Genomic DNA, 17,512 nt, shown 5'->3' with positions numbered 1-17,512 from the left:
CTATTGGTCGCGCACTGACATCAATCAGCCAGACTTCACTGTGAGCTGGAGCATGCGCAGTGCTTTGTGTTATTGTGAGAAGCAAATGAACGTCGTCGCAATGTTGCATTTTGAGACGAATGAGACTGAAAACTGGATCTGTCTTTTTACCTTCACAGATGCTGCCAGACCTGCTGAGCTTTTCCAGCAACTTTGTTTTTGTTCCTGATTGACAACATCCCAGTTCTTTTGTTATTTTTTAATAAGTCGCGATTGAAAAGGCTTCCTGCAGCTCAAAGCTGAAGGTACTCTTGATACCGCTCTGTCAGCCAATAGAGAAATAGCGATGAAATAAGGGTAATAAATACAGGTCTAGCAGTCCTCAGGTAAGATGTAAAGGGAATAATTATGAATATGAAGAACATCACGTGGTGAAGTGAGGTGAGTGTTGTTCATATGAACTGTGATTGGGCAGAGAGGGCGGTTAATCAAAAAAGAACAAGCAGAATAGAGATTCTCAAGAAAAGTCTGTGCAATGGAAAGCAACGAGAATCAGAAGATAAAAGCCCAACACAAGAAAAAGTTTGAAGACCGCGGCTGCAGAAACTCCAATAAGTTGTTTCACTGCTCTACTGCCTAGTTATTGACTTAAGCAGTATAATCCACATTCAACTGTAAGTAGCTATCTGAGTTTGTCACTGTAGTTTACTTCATAACAGATAAACTCCACACTTTGTCTCAATAAAGCTGACAGTTGGTTCACCAATTAGTTCTGCTGCCAAGTCCGTTCTTGTTTGAAAAGGGGTATAGATCACATTTAAATAGACAATGAAAAATGTCAATCCAGGCTGGGAGCAAAATTCTACTCCCTCGCCACTGACTCCATCCCTGCCCCTGGTAACTGGCAGGTAACACACTGGTCACAGTCAGGGTGCAATATTTCACCCCAAGATGAGCTTCTAACCACATTACTCACCCCCACACTCATTATCACAAAGACCACATACAATTTCAACCTCAACAGCATCTCAGGTCATCTGCTGCTGAAACTCTCATCCATTCCTTTGCTACCTCTCGACTTAACTCCCCAAACACACTCCCGGCCGGCTTCTTAATACTACTTCCCTGAAATCTTGAACTGATCCAAAAATCTGCTGCCCATGTGTTTATTTTCACCGATTTTAACATCTTCAAGTTTTGCCATTCTGTGCTCACTAACATAAACATTTTCTCAGTGGCAAAGCACCAAGGTTTTGAAATTCATATCCTTATTTTGAAATTTTGGCATCACACCACTTTCGTTTGATAGTCCGTCCAGCTGCAAACCCCTCTGAGATATATCTGAAGAAGGGTCACTGGACACAAAACAGTAATGCTGCTCTCTCTCTCCACAAGCACTGCCAGATAAGCTGAGTTTTACATCAATTTCTGCTTGTGTTACAACTTTCAAGCATCTACTGTCCTTTTGCTTTTTCCTTCAAGACATTTGTTCTCCCTGACTTCCAACCTCCTGTGGATTTCTGGTTTTAACTCCCACCTTTTTCATGTTTTCAGTTCCTAAGGCCATAAGCTCTTGAATTTACTCCCTAAACATCCCTGGTTTTCCAAGTCCCCTTGTTTGTTCAGGATATTCCTTGAAACCTACTTCTTTGGCCAGTTTTGGGTCACTTGTCCTAATAAGTACCTGGTATCAAATATTGTTTTGTGACAACCTTGTGTAATATGTCAGATCATTGGATTGAATCAAATATGTGAAAACATTTAAATTGTTCTTTTGGAAAACATCACTAATCCTTCACGATTATTTGGTAACTCCTTACCTAATAGCATTGCAAGTGCGACTTCACCACATGACCTGCACTGGTTCAGAAAGGTCAAACATCAAGTTCTCCAGATGTAACTGAGGATTGGCAATAGTTACTGATACCTTTGGAGAGTGATCCAACGTTCATGTATCTGGATATGGTGAATGAATAGACAATAGGTGCTGGAGTAGGCCATTTGACCCTTCGAGCCAGCACCACCATTCATTACGATCATGGCTGATCATCCACAATCAGTATCCTGTTCCTGCCTTATCCTCATAACCCTTGATTCCACTATCTTTAAGTGCTCTATCTATCTCTTTCTTGAAAGTATCCAGAGAGTTGGCCTCCACTGCCTTCTGGGGCAGTGCATTCCATATATCCATCGCTCTCTGGGTGAAGAAATTTTTCCACAACTCTGCTCTAAATGGCCTACCCCTTATTTTTAAACTGTGTCTTCTGTTCTGGACTCACCCATCAGCGGAAACATGCTTCCTGCCTCCAGAGTGTCCAATCCCTTAATAATCTTATACGCCTCAATCAGATCCCCTCTCATCCTTGTAAACTCAAGTGTATACAAGCCCAGTCGTTCCAATCTTTCAACATATGATAGTCCCGGACGCCATTCCAGGAATTGACCTCGTGAACCTACACTGCACTCCCTGAATAGCCAGAATGTCCTTCCTCAAATTTGGAGACCAAAGCAGCACACAATACTCCAGGTGCGGTCTCACCAGGGCCCTGTACAGCTGCAGAAGGTCCTCTTTGCTCCTGTACTCAATTCCTCTTGTTATGAGGCCAGCATGCTATTACCTTTCTTCACTGCTTGCTGTACGTGCATGCTTGCTTTCATTGACTGATGTACAAGAACGCCTAGATCTCGTTGTACTTCCCTTTTACCGAACTTGACTGCATTGAGATAGTAATCTGCCTTCCTGTTCTTGCCACCAAAGTGTATAACCACACGTTTATCCACATTAAACTGCATCTGCCACGTATCCGTCCACTCACCTCGCTTGTCCAACTCACCCTGTGTTCTCATAACATCCTCCTCACATTTCACACTGCCACCCAATTTTGTGTCATCAGCAAATTTGCTAATATTACTTCTAATGCCTTCGTCTATATCATTAATATATATCGTAAACAGCTGCGGTCCCAGCACTGAACCTTGTGGTACCCCACTGGTCACTGCCTGCCATTCTGAAAGGGACCCGTTTATCACTACATTTTGCTTCCTGTCAGCCAGCCAATTTTCAATCCAACTCAGTATTTTGCCCCCAGTACCATGTGCCCGAATTTTATTCACCAATCTCCTATGTGGGACTTTATCAAAGGCTTTCTGAAAGTCCAGGTACACTACATCCACTGGTTCTCCCTTATCCATCTTCATATGGACATGTTGCAGAACCTGTTGGGTAAGAGAAGTTCAGAAACAGAACAGTGATGGCTTCCTTCTGACTCGAGAGGGTCTAACTTTACTTTTTAATAGAAAAATCTTCAGGTTCATTTATAGTTCTTCACGGAGTATGAATTGTTGAACTTATTCAGCTGCATGTGTCCAATAAATTTCTTCAGATGTGAGGTCAAAGAATTTCAAAACTATTCCTCATCCTCCCTCAGACTTTCTCTCACTGTTAAGGTGCCTACTCATGGACTTAGGGGATCCAGGAACATGATTATTTGAAGTTTCCATCCCATTTAGACAGTGTTTAAACAGTCTTTTGGCACAGCAGCCTTCATTGCTCAATTGTTTCAGTTTAGGAGTTGGGAAGTCATATTGAGGTTGCACAGGATGTTGATGAGACCTCTTCTGGAATACAATGTGCGGTTTCTGTCACACAATTACAGGAGGCATATCATGAAGCTGGCGAGCGTTAAGAAGAGGTTTACCAGGATGTTGCCTGGTATGGAAGCTTTGATTTATAAAGAAAGGTTGGATAGACTTTGACTTTTCTTGCTGGTGCTTAGGAGGTTGAGAGGCGGCCTGTTAGAAGTTCATAAAATAATGAGACATGTAGATAGTATGAATTGTGGTCGTCATTTCCCAAGGATAGGAGATTTCAAGACTAGGGAATGTTTTTAAGTTGGGAGGAGATAATTTAATAAAAAAAAATGCAAGGCAGAACTTTGCAGTGACTGTGAACAAAGCAATGGCAAGTTCCAGCAGAGAAACGGGTGGCAAAGAAACAGGTGACAGCCAGGCATGTGAGGGCTAATGTGTTTCGTTTGCCAGTGACATTCACCGCTTCACAAAGTGGAGAACGTTGAAGTGCAGCAGCGACGGTGATTATTTTGCAGGATATTCACCTTGCAAATGGGTTTTCCGCCAGTATCCCTGATTACATCGCAATCGACAGGATGAAAGCTGCAGCAAGACGTGTGGAGCCAGTGGTGTCATTGATACGGCATCTGATTTTGAATTGGAAGTTTGGAATATTGTATCCTCTCTCACTCGAGTGAAGTTGACAGCTTTTCTACCCTTGCAAATTGACAGACACTCCCGAAGAGGAATGTCTGGCCAACGCTGTTTTTGTCAGGTTCCCAGCAGCTTAAGTGAATGGATTGCTGGGTTTTGGAAATTGAAAATTGAAATTAAAAGGTAAATGAGTAACTTGAGTGTGGGGCTACTTCAGCTCATTGTATATTTCATATCCCAGCTCATGGCAACAGTACCCATTGTCAGGAGAAACTGCATGTGTTCCACACAAAGCTGCCTTTTGCTGGGAAACCTTGTGTACAGCAGGAGAAGCGGGTAGAACACTGTGTGTATAAGACTGACACTGAGCCACACATTAAACGGTAAAGATAACAAGTAAAGTTGTAAACTTGCTCGCCCAACTGGCTTGTTTTCGTTCAGACTTTTCGTCACCACGCAAGGTAACGTCATGAGTGAGACTTCCGAAGAAGCGATGTTGTTCTCCTCCACTTGAAATTTATACTGCCCGGTCTGTTCCGGCAACTTCTGTCATTTCGCATTCTGTTCTGTATGGGTTGCATATGGGGCCCAATTCTATTTGTTTGCCGACTGCATTATGGATTGAGAACCATGCCTCTAGGAATTCCCATGTGTGGCTATGTTTGGATTGCACTACTACGGTTATGTTGTCCCAGTTAAACTGATGGCCTTCATTATCCAGGTGTACTGATATTAGGGAAAGTTTGTCATGTCATTTTGCTGCCGGCTGATGTTCAAAATTAAAATTATCCGAGCCCCTCAAGGCACTGACCCGAGTTGTGATGTGCAAAGGACAACACACAAAGGAGGATCCTTGTGTGATTGATCCAATGTGATCTGTATGCCAGGGTAAACAGTGAAGACTGGTCTTCAACACCCACATTGAACCTGGCTCCACTTGGCCTCCAGTCACCTCTCACAAACTACCATGGCACTTCACTTTTCCTGACCTCCCCTCTATTCTTGTTTTAAACTGATTGCACGCCAGGCAGTTTCAGCTGGCATTGCTGCTGTGGAACTGTAACATGGAGTGAATCGATTTTGACTGATCAATGACATAATTCTCCTTCTCAAGATCAGTCAGTATTTCAGATTTATTACTTTAAATGATAACCATGAACAGGCTACGACAGTGAAGGCACTGAATCGTAATCTCTGGACCAGCAGGAAAGATCAGTTTATGGCACTCAGGACACTGTCTGATTCGGCCTTGCATTCTCCCAACCTTCTGCACATGATGCCCCTCTGCTCTGTTTCGGTTTTGGTACGTCTTGATATATAATAGTCTCCAGCTATCTATTCTTTTGTTATTTCCAATACATGAGACCCTCTTTCCATGTCTTGTGCCTGGCTGCACAGCTCAGTGGTCAGAGCACTGGTCTCAGAAACTAGTGGTTGTGAGTTCGAGCCTGTGATAGTGTTTGTACACCCCCTGCTTCAAAGGGCAAAAAGAGCCCTTTAAAAATTATCTGAAATTATAACAGTATCATTTCCTCCACAGGTCGGAAATGTGTTTGAATTTCCACATTGCTGTTTGTCCTTCCACTTGAGGAGGAGCATTTGGAATGGCAGGAAGCAGCTGACATCAGTGATGTTTGGCTGGAAGTACAAGGTGAAGCAGGAAAACTGTAGGTGAGCAATGGGGGAGGAGCACAAACCCAGGGCATCCATCAAATACTTCCATTTGTTGCTGTAAATAGGTTCTAGTTTTGGAGTCTGGAATGGGACAGTAGAGCCAAGTGAGTGACGTTCTGCTTTCTGGGGGTTGCTCTCTCCGAAAGCCTCTGGCACTCTCGATGGAAGGTGTCCTTGTTAGTTTCCTTCTGTGGGTGAAAATGAGGTTCACTTCCCCGAGGGGGCATGAGCACAGTCTTCCCACCTCAAACTTCAGTTTTGCTTGTTGGTTCCTCAAAGTGTTGACCCAGAAACCCGCACAGCACACACTTCATTGGGGAGACAATGGCCTGAGGTTGTTATCACTGGACACTTAATCCAGAGACCCAGATACTATGTTGGGGACTTGTGTTTGAATCCAGTTGCAGCAGACGGCGGAATTTGAATTCAATACAAACCTGGAATTAAGCGTCTAATGATGAGCATGAATCTGTTGTCCTTTAAGGGAAGTAAACTGCCATTCTTGCTTACATGTAACTCCTGACCCACAGCAATGTGGTTGACTCTTAACTGCTCTCTGGACATTTAGGAATGTGTAATAAATGTTACCCTAGCCAGTGATGCCCTCATCCCGTGAATGAATTTAAAAAGTACGTCAGGAATTCCTCCTGTATGCAATGATAACTGATTTGCTTTGCCCAATCTTTATGCCAACTGAAGTCACCTGACTCTTGAAGTCAGTGACCTTTCATCGTAGTAGAGCTCTCCCTTTCTGCTGGTGTCTTCAATTTCCTTTTTAGTGCCTTCTGCTAAAAGTACCACGCGAGTTGACTGGGGTGTATATACATCGACCACTGTCAATTTCTGTCCCTTGATGTTTCTAAACTGTACCCAGACTCCATTTCACCAGAACTAATATCCATTGTCATTACCATATTAATTTTATTCCGTAACCAGCAAAGCTGACCTACCTCCTCCTTCTTGTCAGTCCTTCCAAGAAACTGAATACCCCTGGAGCCCAGCTTCAGACATCGTAGATATTTTGGTTTCTGGTTTACCAAAACATCCTGGATTCTGGAAAAGTCTGAGTTCAGTAGAAATTAGCAGTTGTAACACTGCTATGTAAGAAAGAAGGAGGAGCAAAAATAAGGAATAAAGCCAGTTAACATGATTTCAATCAGTTGGGAAAGTGCTTAATAATGTCTCTTCATTAAGTATGTTTTAGCAATGCTTTTAAAACAAAAATCGTATCATCTGATTAAATCAACGTGGTCAATCCAGAAGAAGACTTTCCATGATGGAGACAGGGCAGTTGCAGGTAAGTTCAAGGTCACCCTGGGGCCAGGCATGTTTGACAATTTCATTCCTTTTTGATAGTCAAACAAGTGAGGTCGCAAAGAGGAAACCAACAGCTGCATAGCACTTGGATTCCCAAGAGGCATTTTGTAGGGTGTCACACTGGTGGCTCATAGGTAAGGGAAGGGCTCTGGAACTGAAGGTAATGTATGAGCATGAATAGAGAGTTGGTGAACATGCAGGACATAACAGTAAGTGTTGTTGTGACTGTGATGAGAGGAGTGCAAAGGATTCGAAGGTCAATGTAAACGTTGAATTAACCTCCAGGATGTTTCTAATGGACTTTCAGGACAGATGAGACCATCCATCCTCTTGACAGCTGACCAGCCAGTCTGGCCACCAAATAAATTAATAGACGTATTGGTCACATGTGGGCAGGCCTCCTGGTGCCTTCACCTCCATGGGCAATATACCAGGAAGGCTGTTCAGGGAAGATGGCGGAGATGGGAAACTGCATCCATGACATGATGCCCACGTTTACAAACAAGCCCTCCCCACATGACAACCGCGTACACGGAGATGAAGTGGAAAACAGCAGGTAACTGCTCGAACAGGTTTTGTGTTCTTTCTCGGGAAGGTTTTCTTTTAAAAAAGAATAAGCCCAGTGACATCACAATGGTTTGCCTGTGATGTCATAAACACAAACAAGAATAAACAATAACTGCTGTGTGTCTTCACTTCATGTTGAGACAACGTGAGGTGAACATTGCAGACTTGTAGCTCTGCAGTTTCAAGTGCGAATCGCTTATTTCTTTTCTCTCCCTCATCAGTGTAATTAGAACTAACACGAATTGAAGCGGAGGGAAAGGAGCAATACCTTCGTGGTATCACTCTTGGTTGTGAGAAGAGTTTTGAGGTAATTTGAATTCAATATATACTGGACACTATTTGTAAAGAAATTGGATTTTAGTACGAATTTCAAAGACGGGAAAACTGGAAAAATGATGTGAATGTGGGGTAACCCGATTGAATTGATGCGTGTATGTTGTGGGTCACAATGGTTCCAGTACTTGCCAAAACCAAAATTATATTGGCCACATTTTTGTGTCCACTCTTTGATGGAGCAAAATGTTTCTTCTGGTCTTTGCTGAAGGTGATATTAGCAGGGAAAATGTTCATCTCGGATGACCACAAGATCCCATTATCACAACAATTCGCAAAAAAAACAAGAATGGAATTCTCCCGTATAAATCATCTACGATTTATCCCTCAGTGAATGTTGTTTCAATGGAGAAACTAGTCATTACCAATTGTTATTCATGAAAACGTGCTTTCTGCACATTAACCAGTGCCTTTCCTACATTACAGCAGCCAAAAAATAGTATTTGGATGAAAAAGGCCCTTTGGGAAATCATTCCCGATGTTCAAGGAGTTGAATTAGAGCAAAGCTTCGTTGAGTTTCATTTTGAACTGAAGTATCTGAAGGGTGATGTCCTGGCTGCTCAGTTGACAAGTTAAAATGTTAAATTGTTGAAGGAAGACCAAGTAGACAGTGAAGGCGCAAATGAATATTTGACATATATAATGAGGCTGAAGTCAGCAGTTGATATTTTTTGGTCTAGTATTTAAGTGTGATCGTACTCTTTCTCTTTTCATGTTGAATTTGGCTTTTACTTTTATGGTGTTTTCATTTGTCTTTTAGGTTTGACGATACTTCACCTTTCTCATTCCTCAGACTCCAACCCACTTTGATTCTGAAAGGTATGAGTTATCATTAATTTTTCACAAAGCACAAGCTTCAATCCAGTTCCTTGTCTCCCTGTGTTCAGTCAGGCATCGACTCACTTATTCCAGACCTCACATGGAAATTTGCCTTTCGAGACAATGGGAACTGCAGATGCTGGAGAATCCAAGATAACAAAGTGTGGAGCTGGATGAACACAGCAGGGAACTGCAGCAGCTTGGCCTGCTGTGTTCATCCAGCCCCACACTTTGTTATCTTGGAAATATTCCTGCTCCTTTGTTCCATTTGCTCATACTCATCTGTGACATATTAAATTAGATTAGATTCCCTACGGTGTGGAAACAGGCCCTTCAGCCCAACAAGTCCAAACCGCCCCTTGAAGCATCCCACCCAGACCCATCTTCCTTTCACCCACACACCCTTCAACACTACGGGCAAATTAGCATGGCCGATCCACCTAGCCTACACATCTTTGGACTGTGGGAGCACCCAGGGGAAACCCATGCAGACACGGGGAGAATATGCAAACTCCACACAGTCAGCCTGAGCCTGGAATCGAGCCCGGGTTCCTGGCACTGTGAGGCTGCAGTGCTAATCACTGAGCCACCGTGCCTCCCGTATCCGACGAGATTAAAACAGCAGCGGTCCATTGACACCTCTGAAAAGTAGTAGTTGTCAGCCTTGCATCAATGACAGCAGCCTGACCCTGGAGTCAGACATTTCTCAGTGTAATATCACTGAGCACAATGAGGACTGATGTGGCAGCCCCCTTGAGCGACCTTGACAGACTGAGCAATAGGTGACCCGACATCTAACTGATGTCTCTACAGTTTCCCAGCTGTTTTCTCCCCACTCCCCACACTGGGTTCAGTCTCCCACTGGGCTGACTGAGTCCCACTCACTGGACTGCAGAGGTGTGGACTCTGAGAAGCTGACTGCCTCGGGTGTCCATCTGGCAGTGCCCATTACCCTGTATTAATGCCAGAGACTGCTCTTGGTGAACCTATCCTGCATGAAGGCAGCCTACCTTGCCTCGACTGTGGGTTACTCCCTTTAGATTCTGAGACAGTGCTTCCAGGGTGTGTAGAGTGATTTTTATTTATATATTGATGTGAAAGCTTTGTTGATTTTTATTTTGAGTGGCCTAAAAAGTCTGAAACCTGACGTCCGTGTTGGCTTAGTTAGGATTTTAGAGTTGTGTTTTCTAAGCAAGAGCAATGTGATATCAGAAGAGCAAACAGATCATGGACAGATGTAACTACACTGAAGTCAGCATTTTATCTTTTTTGGTCCAGTATTTAATTTTTATGGCAGTCTTTCTCTTTACATGTTTAATTTTGTTTTGTCTGTCATGATGTTTTCATTTATCTTATAGATTTGACTGTTATTTCCGGTCAGTCAGCTTGCCGAAGCAGTCAGATTTCCGTCATACTACTCTGAATAAAAATGGTTTGTACTATCCTTGGTTTTTTACACATGACAAATTCCAATCCCCGATTACTTATTCTTCATATTCCAATATACCATCCAACACTCACTCACTCGCACGTTCTTCCACGATGTGCAAGATGTTTTATATATTTGGTCACAGGTTTGTCCCATTTCATTCTGAGGGAGCTGAAATATTTGAAGGCTGATGCTCTCGTCTGCTCACTTGGCCTTTTAAAGTTTCAATTGTTCTAAGGAAGAGCAAGATGATATTGAAAGAGTAAACAACATTTGTGTTGACCATGAGGGATTGTCCTTCTCAACTTCTCCCCGTGCCTGACATGCTGGTTAAACAACCACCAGCTGTCTCTCTCTCTCACTCATGTGAGCACAGCCCTATGATGTGGTGTGATAATGGTGACTTTTTTTTTCGAAAGGTGGGTCACTTTGAAACAGACAAGCGGGTTTTTCTTGTGATAATCACTGACTGTTTATGTCAGGAAATATCTATTGCTGCACTTTTCAAATCCAAGCTATGTCCGTTGGGTGTGAAATCTGGCGACAGACGTTTTTCCAAAAATGTTGTCCGTTGGAGCTTCTGAAGTTGGAGTCTGTTGGGTTCATTCAGAACTTCAAGACTGCCATTTATGTTATGCCAGTGTATTCACGGTAAATGGATAAATGGTGGATAAATGGAGTTAAGAGAGAAACACATCATGATGTGATACAATGGAGCAAGCTCAAGAGACCTTATTCCTATGAATTCAGAAAATATCGTTTAAGTTCTGAGATATTCAGCAAGCAAACTGTAAGACAAATGGAGTAACAAAAGTATGCTGTGTACTAGGATAGAGATCTGTTCAACTTTTCTAATTGGTATTAATTAAGTAAGCGACGTGCAAATTCTTCTTTTCAATTTAAGACTGAGATAGAATAGTCACCCAATTTACATTCATGATGAACATAGAACAACGACATAATCATGAAGAGGAATTGTGTCCCTTGATGTAGTGTAGTGGGGGTGGTGAACATAACTGTCATGTTTTTCGTAAATTTTTGACAATCATCATGACTAGAACTAACTTATAGCCACAAACTGGAGTGTGTTAATAGGAGTTAAGTGTGGACATTAGATGGTGTTTCAATCACTGCCCACATTCCACTGCTCTGCCACATGCTGTGCCTGGCAACCTTCAGTTAACAAAGTCCAAATTTGAACCAGATTTGCAAACCAGTTCCTGAATTTGAAACAAGAAGAGAACATGTCATCTGTCAGGCAAGCTAGTGTGTTGTGGCATTTTGACTACGAGAGGTAAATAAAACAATGTTCATGTGGAACTCTACTTAATATTTGAAACCTGAATGTGCACACTTCAGTTGATTTTCTCCACTGCATAATTAACTTCAACTCTTCCATCCTGCTTTTATTGACATGTTAATATCTGCTTGAGAGATTTCCTCCATGCCTGTTGATTGCTTACTAATTGCATATGTTCAATATGCTGTGAAAATGCACCAGTTTTGAATTATCGCCGCAAAAACTGTGCGTTGAGGGACTGTGATTTACTGTGCTCGATTATTTTTTTTTCCTTTTTGCTGGCATTGTGAAAACTTAGAACACTGAAGGGCACATCCTTCCATAGATATCCTGCCCTTTCTTCTGTTACACCGTGCGATGAATGGGAAGGAAAGGAGCGGGAAGAATGATTATGAAGTAAATTTGAGTAGGGGAGCTGATAGCCTGGTACCACAACAACAGAACAGATGGAAGGAATGAGAAGTAGGGTGAGAGAGGAAGGAACAGAGATTTCACCATTAAAAATGGTGAAAGCAATGTATTGACAGCTGGTAGCCTTTATTTTAGTAACGTATTGCAACCATTCAATAGTTTTGCTCTTGTAATATTTAAACATGGACATTACGTAATTTCTCTTGCTGAGATTGTCAGCATGGTCATAAAACATCAATTTATTTTTAATGTTATTTGTCTTACTGGATCAAAATATGGTGACACATAAACAATTTGAGCTTCAAAATCTCCCCTTCCCCTACCGCATCCCAATACCAGCCCAACTCGTCCCCGCTTCCCTAATCTGTTCTTCCTCTCACCTATCCCCTCCTCCCACCCCAAGCCACACACCCATTTCCTTCTGTCTAACCTCATCCCGCCCCCTTGACCTATCCGACCTCCCCAGCCTGACCTATCCCCCCCACCTCCCCACCTACACTCACCTTTACTGGCTCCATTCCTGCCTCGAAACTTGTCTGTCTCCTCCCCACCGAACTTCTCCTCTATCCATCTTCGATCTGCCTCCCCCTCTCTCCCCATTTATTTCAGAACCCTCTCCCCCTCCCCTTTTTCTGATGGAGGGTCTAGGCCCGAAACATCAGCTTTTGTGCTCCTAAGATGCTGCATGGCCTCCTGTGTTCACCCAGCTCCACACTTTGTTAGAGATAATGGGAACTGCAGATGCTGGAGAATTCCAAGATAGTAAAATGTGAGGCTGGATGAACACAGCAGGCCAAGCAGCATCTTGTGCTCCTAAGATGCTGCTTGGCCTGCTGTGTTCATCCAGCCTCACATTTTATTATCCACACTTTGTTATCTTTGTTTGAAGGTTATGCTTTTCTTCAGTCATGCTTTTTTATACTTGTGTGGGGTAAAGTTCTTAAAACGACAACTTCATTTAATTGAAACACATTTTGTACAATTTTCTATTACTTGGAACAAGTCTTGGAAATACATTTCCTGTGATTACAGACAATTCATCATTCTGACTGAACCGGCCAGCTACTCTGGCAAAGTTGAGAGGTTCACATTGGATTTCAAATTTCAAATCAGGCTCCTTAAAGAGTGCTCCAATTCCCTCCTTTGCTGACATGCTCCACCCTGACCCCTGCCCAATCCCAAAGGTATATTCATCTGCTGACATGAAGGAAACTGAATTTGATATAGGGGTGCTTGATGCGATTTGAACTATGAAGTTCTTTGTGAGAGTTCTTAATTTCTTTTGCACACTCCACAGTATCAAGTATGATAACCCTTAGGCAGCACATTGGAAGAGACCTTGCATAGCACGAGCTGTGGAACAAAAAAAAACAGAGGTTTCCTTTTTCTTCAGTTTCTCCCTCCTTCTATTTTCCGCCAAGTCAGCAAACATTTTACACCTCTCTGTTTTCCTACCAGTTATGTAAGCTTGCTTTCAAGAGTAATTAGATTCCTAAAAACAATATTGTTCAGAAATGTGAAGTCAGTGATATTGTTAGCAGAGAATTCAAACAGGATTGAAGCCAGACTGTCTAATTTCCGGTAGCTTGCTGTGGCCTCGAGCTGTAGACAGAAGTTGCTGTACATAATTCCACATTTACTCTGTTGTGGAAACTTGCTGGCCCATCTGATGACTGGATTGAAGTAGAAATTGAGAAATAGTGGGTGGTCAGCTGAAGGGATTTAATATTAAATGTTTATTTACTTAAAATGATGGTTTAATATTCTTGAGATCGATACAAAATAACTCCAAGGCTCAAATTTCTGTTTTATATGAATCTAGCTGGCCATGTTTCTGTGATGTTTTGACTTTAACTTTGTATTTTCTTTGAATGGTTCAAGTAATACATGAAGTGACCAGCTGCTTTATCATTGGATTGAACATATTGTATCTCCTCATCAATGGTATTCCCCTCCAGCCCTTCAATGCTCATATCTTTGCACTTCTAATTCTGGCCACTTTGATTTTCCCTGCATGCTTGATCTTCTTTATTCTGTCATTGGTGTGTTCAGCTACCCAGTTCTGGGACACTCTTCCAAAACATCTCCTCTTTGTCCTCAAAACCAATCTTTCTGACCAAGCTTTTGGTGGCCTGTCCTAGTTTTAGCTTCATGAATCTTGGAGTGATTTTTAAATGATTATGTAAATGTGAAGCATTTTGAAATGTTTCTACCATGTCAGAGATCTGTACAAATAAACGTTGTTCCTGCATCACATTTACTTTTTAAATTCGTACTCTCTGTAGGCATCAGGAGATGAGCTTCCATCACATCTCACTGTCAATACCTCCAACGTTCAAATTCTTAACTCTGAGACCTCAAAAAGACTCGTCGAAAATTTTGTAATCGCTCTCATGAACAAGGAGCGTTTCTACATCTGCACATTCTTTTCGACATACCAAGCATATACCACTGCTGAAAGTGTGTTGTACATCCTCCTGGACAAGTGAGCATAAATCTAATGAGCATCTCCTTTGTTTAATGGTAATGATAGAAAAGTATGTTCTTTCGAGTAATCTTTGTTATTAATCCTTCTGGCAATGAATCGCTGAAACTAGCCATATGGAAACAACTCTCAGGAAACTGAGAATCTCCATCCAACCCTCAGTCAGGGAGACGATTTTTTGTTCATTGAAGACATGAACTTACCTGCACCCAAATCCCTCGGACGTTAAGCTCTGCAAATTTGGGCTTTAACTTTCATCCAGTTTCATCAGAAAAGTCCACATTTTTTAAAGTATTCTGGAGGATTTTATCCTCCACACAGATGGTTTTATCCTACACCTTCTGCCCAAAAGGTCCAGATTCAAATTCTATCTCCTATGTCATGTGTCATAATAAGTTTGAATAACTTGATTAAAAGTAATTAGACTTGAAGTCCTTCATAAAGAGAGACTGCAGTGGGACTGATGAGCTTGTTTGTTTACAACAAGGCAAAGCAGTCCTTCAGCTCTCCTGTTTTGTGCCCCCATCGCTTTCCAATATCCCTGATCCCAAATGGTGGCACAAATCATGTTTAAGCACCCGGCTAGTGATTTGGGACAGAAGTGAATAAAACATACTCACAAAACATAATGCTGAGACAGGTGCCAATGTATTTTTGATTATTTTTTCGCAATAATGAAGCGATCGAGAACCAGTACAATACAACGATTAAAAAGTGTGGTGAATGTATTAGGACAATGTCTAGACCTTGGTATTAAAGATAAACAGTGACGTTGACTTCCTTCAATGCTTTTTATGTAGTTTGGCGCTTCCTACAACTATGTTTGGAATGTTTAAGTTTCTGCATGTAGTGAATGGAAAAATGTTACTTTAATTGAAAGAAGCCTATCAATTGTCTGTAATAACAAAGTGTGGAGCTGGATGAACACAGCAGGCTCTGCAGCATCTTAGGAGCACACACGCTGACGTGTCAGGCCTAGAGCCAGCTTTTGTGCTCCAAAGATGCTGCTTGGCCTGCTGTGTTCATCCAGCTCCACACTTTGTTAATTCGATTCTCCAGCATCTGCAGTTCCCATTATCTCTGATCAATTGTCTGTAAGTCTGTGTTGGGCATAACAATCAAAGTTTGGAAGCTGAGTTCAGGGTGAGGAACCTTCATTGCAAAACTGAAATGTTGGTCAAATGAATGTCTGCTTCCAACTGAAATATGCAGGAATACCGCAATTCTGTAATAATGGGTGAAATGTTTTTCAAATGACATCAGTGATGGTTTCTCTCGTCACCTCAGTTTTTATACATTAGTTTTTTGCACGTTGGGTGAGCATTGAACAGTTTATGTACTTCACAAATGGTGTTTTGGGGTAACTTATCAAAGCTCAGTTCGGGTACAAAGCGATTCTCACCACTGCTGACCTTCAATTGATGTACCTCTGACATTAGAGGGATATCCCTGGGTAGGAAAAGTTTCCCAAATGTGCTATGGTTATAAAATTTGAGAAAATCAGCAAATAACCAGAGATGATTAGATTTTTCTTCAAAGCAGTAAGCTAATGAGCTGGCTTTCATGAACCCAATGGGTTGCAGAAATCGATCCAGCTGGACCTTTCAAAAGTGAATTTGGGTTTCTCTTTTTGCCTGTTGCCAAAATATTCTCTTTCTTTGCCCAACTAAATAAATGTTCCAGCAGAATAATTCCAGCAATAAGCTTCTGAGTTTTTAAAAAAGGGTGACCCATTCTTGCCGTAGAATTTGAAACATCACAGCTCACTCATGTGTCTCATGTTATCTCTCAGAGGTGAGATAGTGGACAACGATTCTTCGCAGGTTATTACTTTCTTATTTGCTTTTGTGTTAGGCCGGTGGTCATCTTAGATGATGGTATTCTTTGAAAGGTAAAACGAAAATTTCGTAAAACCAAGGAATCTCAGCAAACTGTGGTTTGTTGAAATTTGAGGAGTTTGGTTCTCATTAAACTCTAAGGTAGCTGTGGTTAAGACAGTCATCTGTTATATTTACTGTCTCCTCCTTTCACAATGTAGCTGTTTATTACTTTGGCTGCTTTGATCTCTAACTTGTCCATTGTCTTTTGGTGAAAGTCTCCATCTGCAGGGAGATTCTTGGAGTTTTTAAAAAGTCAACAACAAAATGGCTTCCATGCCATTCAAATTTCAAACCCATTTTACCAATTGGACAGATTTTGTGTTTAAGATTAGTGTTTGAGTCAACCATTTTAATTCGGCTAAAAGATCATCATAATTCAACGGATGTTTATAGCATCCGTTCACCTTACACGCACCCTACATTTCAAAATTTTCCTTTATCCGTGGTGAAAGGGAGAAACAGTCTGACTAGATGCTACAGTTATTTTGGTGTTCTGTAATTAGATCCAGGGAATTCATCTCTTTTTACTTAAGTGTTCTCATTTACTGAGGTTTTTATTTGAGACAGAGAATTAACTTGAGTTCAAAATGGTTAGGATCGTATAGTATGACTATAATTTTAAAAATCTGTTCCTGCCCAAGTTTTCCAAGTGTTGACGATCAGTCCATGACTTCTGAAGGAATGAATTTGTGACTGACAGATTTGGTGACGTGACAAAGATGCGCTAAAAAATTAACCTTAGAGGACTTCGGAATACTGCAGAGAAATATAGGTTTAGCAAGTCGTCAACGATCTGACAAATAGAGTTGTATATGGTAAATTTGAAGTCCATTTTGGCAGAAAGAATAGCAGTTTTGTTTTTATTGAGGGAGATTGCATTGCTCTGAGATACAGTGGAATCTGGGTATCCTCGTGCATGAATCACAAAATGATCGTGTACAGACATGTTAAGTAATTTGGAAAGCAATTAAATGCAGAGCAGAGCTCTGGAATATTGTAAATGCAAAGATAAACAGATACTTGTTGAGGGAGAGGAGGTGAAAGGTCATTAGGAGAGGCAGGAATGTAGATTTGAAGTTACGATCAGATGAGAC

The 17,512-nt window shown here is 41.6% G+C and overlaps 1 long non-coding RNA gene across 1 annotated transcript in view; it reads left to right on the top strand.

Annotated features, from left to right (window-relative positions):
* The first annotated feature begins 56 nt into the window (after nt 1-56).
* Nucleotides 57-17,512, top strand: part of LOC132209874 (uncharacterized) — a 31,049-nt gene continuing 13,593 nt past the window's right edge. The window contains exons 1-7 of the long non-coding RNA XR_009446012.1: nt 57-653; nt 5,744-7,174; nt 7,502-7,750; nt 7,983-8,068; nt 8,855-8,913; nt 10,272-10,345; nt 14,339-14,538. This is a non-coding gene — a long non-coding RNA (uncharacterized LOC132209874). The remainder of the gene's footprint in view (nt 654-5,743; nt 7,175-7,501; nt 7,751-7,982; nt 8,069-8,854; nt 8,914-10,271; nt 10,346-14,338; nt 14,539-17,512) is intronic.

Source organism: Stegostoma tigrinum, chromosome 8 (assembly GCF_030684315.1).
Source record: "Stegostoma tigrinum isolate sSteTig4 chromosome 8, sSteTig4.hap1, whole genome shotgun sequence".
NCBI lineage: Eukaryota > Metazoa > Chordata > Chondrichthyes > Orectolobiformes > Stegostomatidae > Stegostoma > Stegostoma tigrinum.
This window is presented reverse-complemented; position numbering and strand designations above follow the sequence as displayed.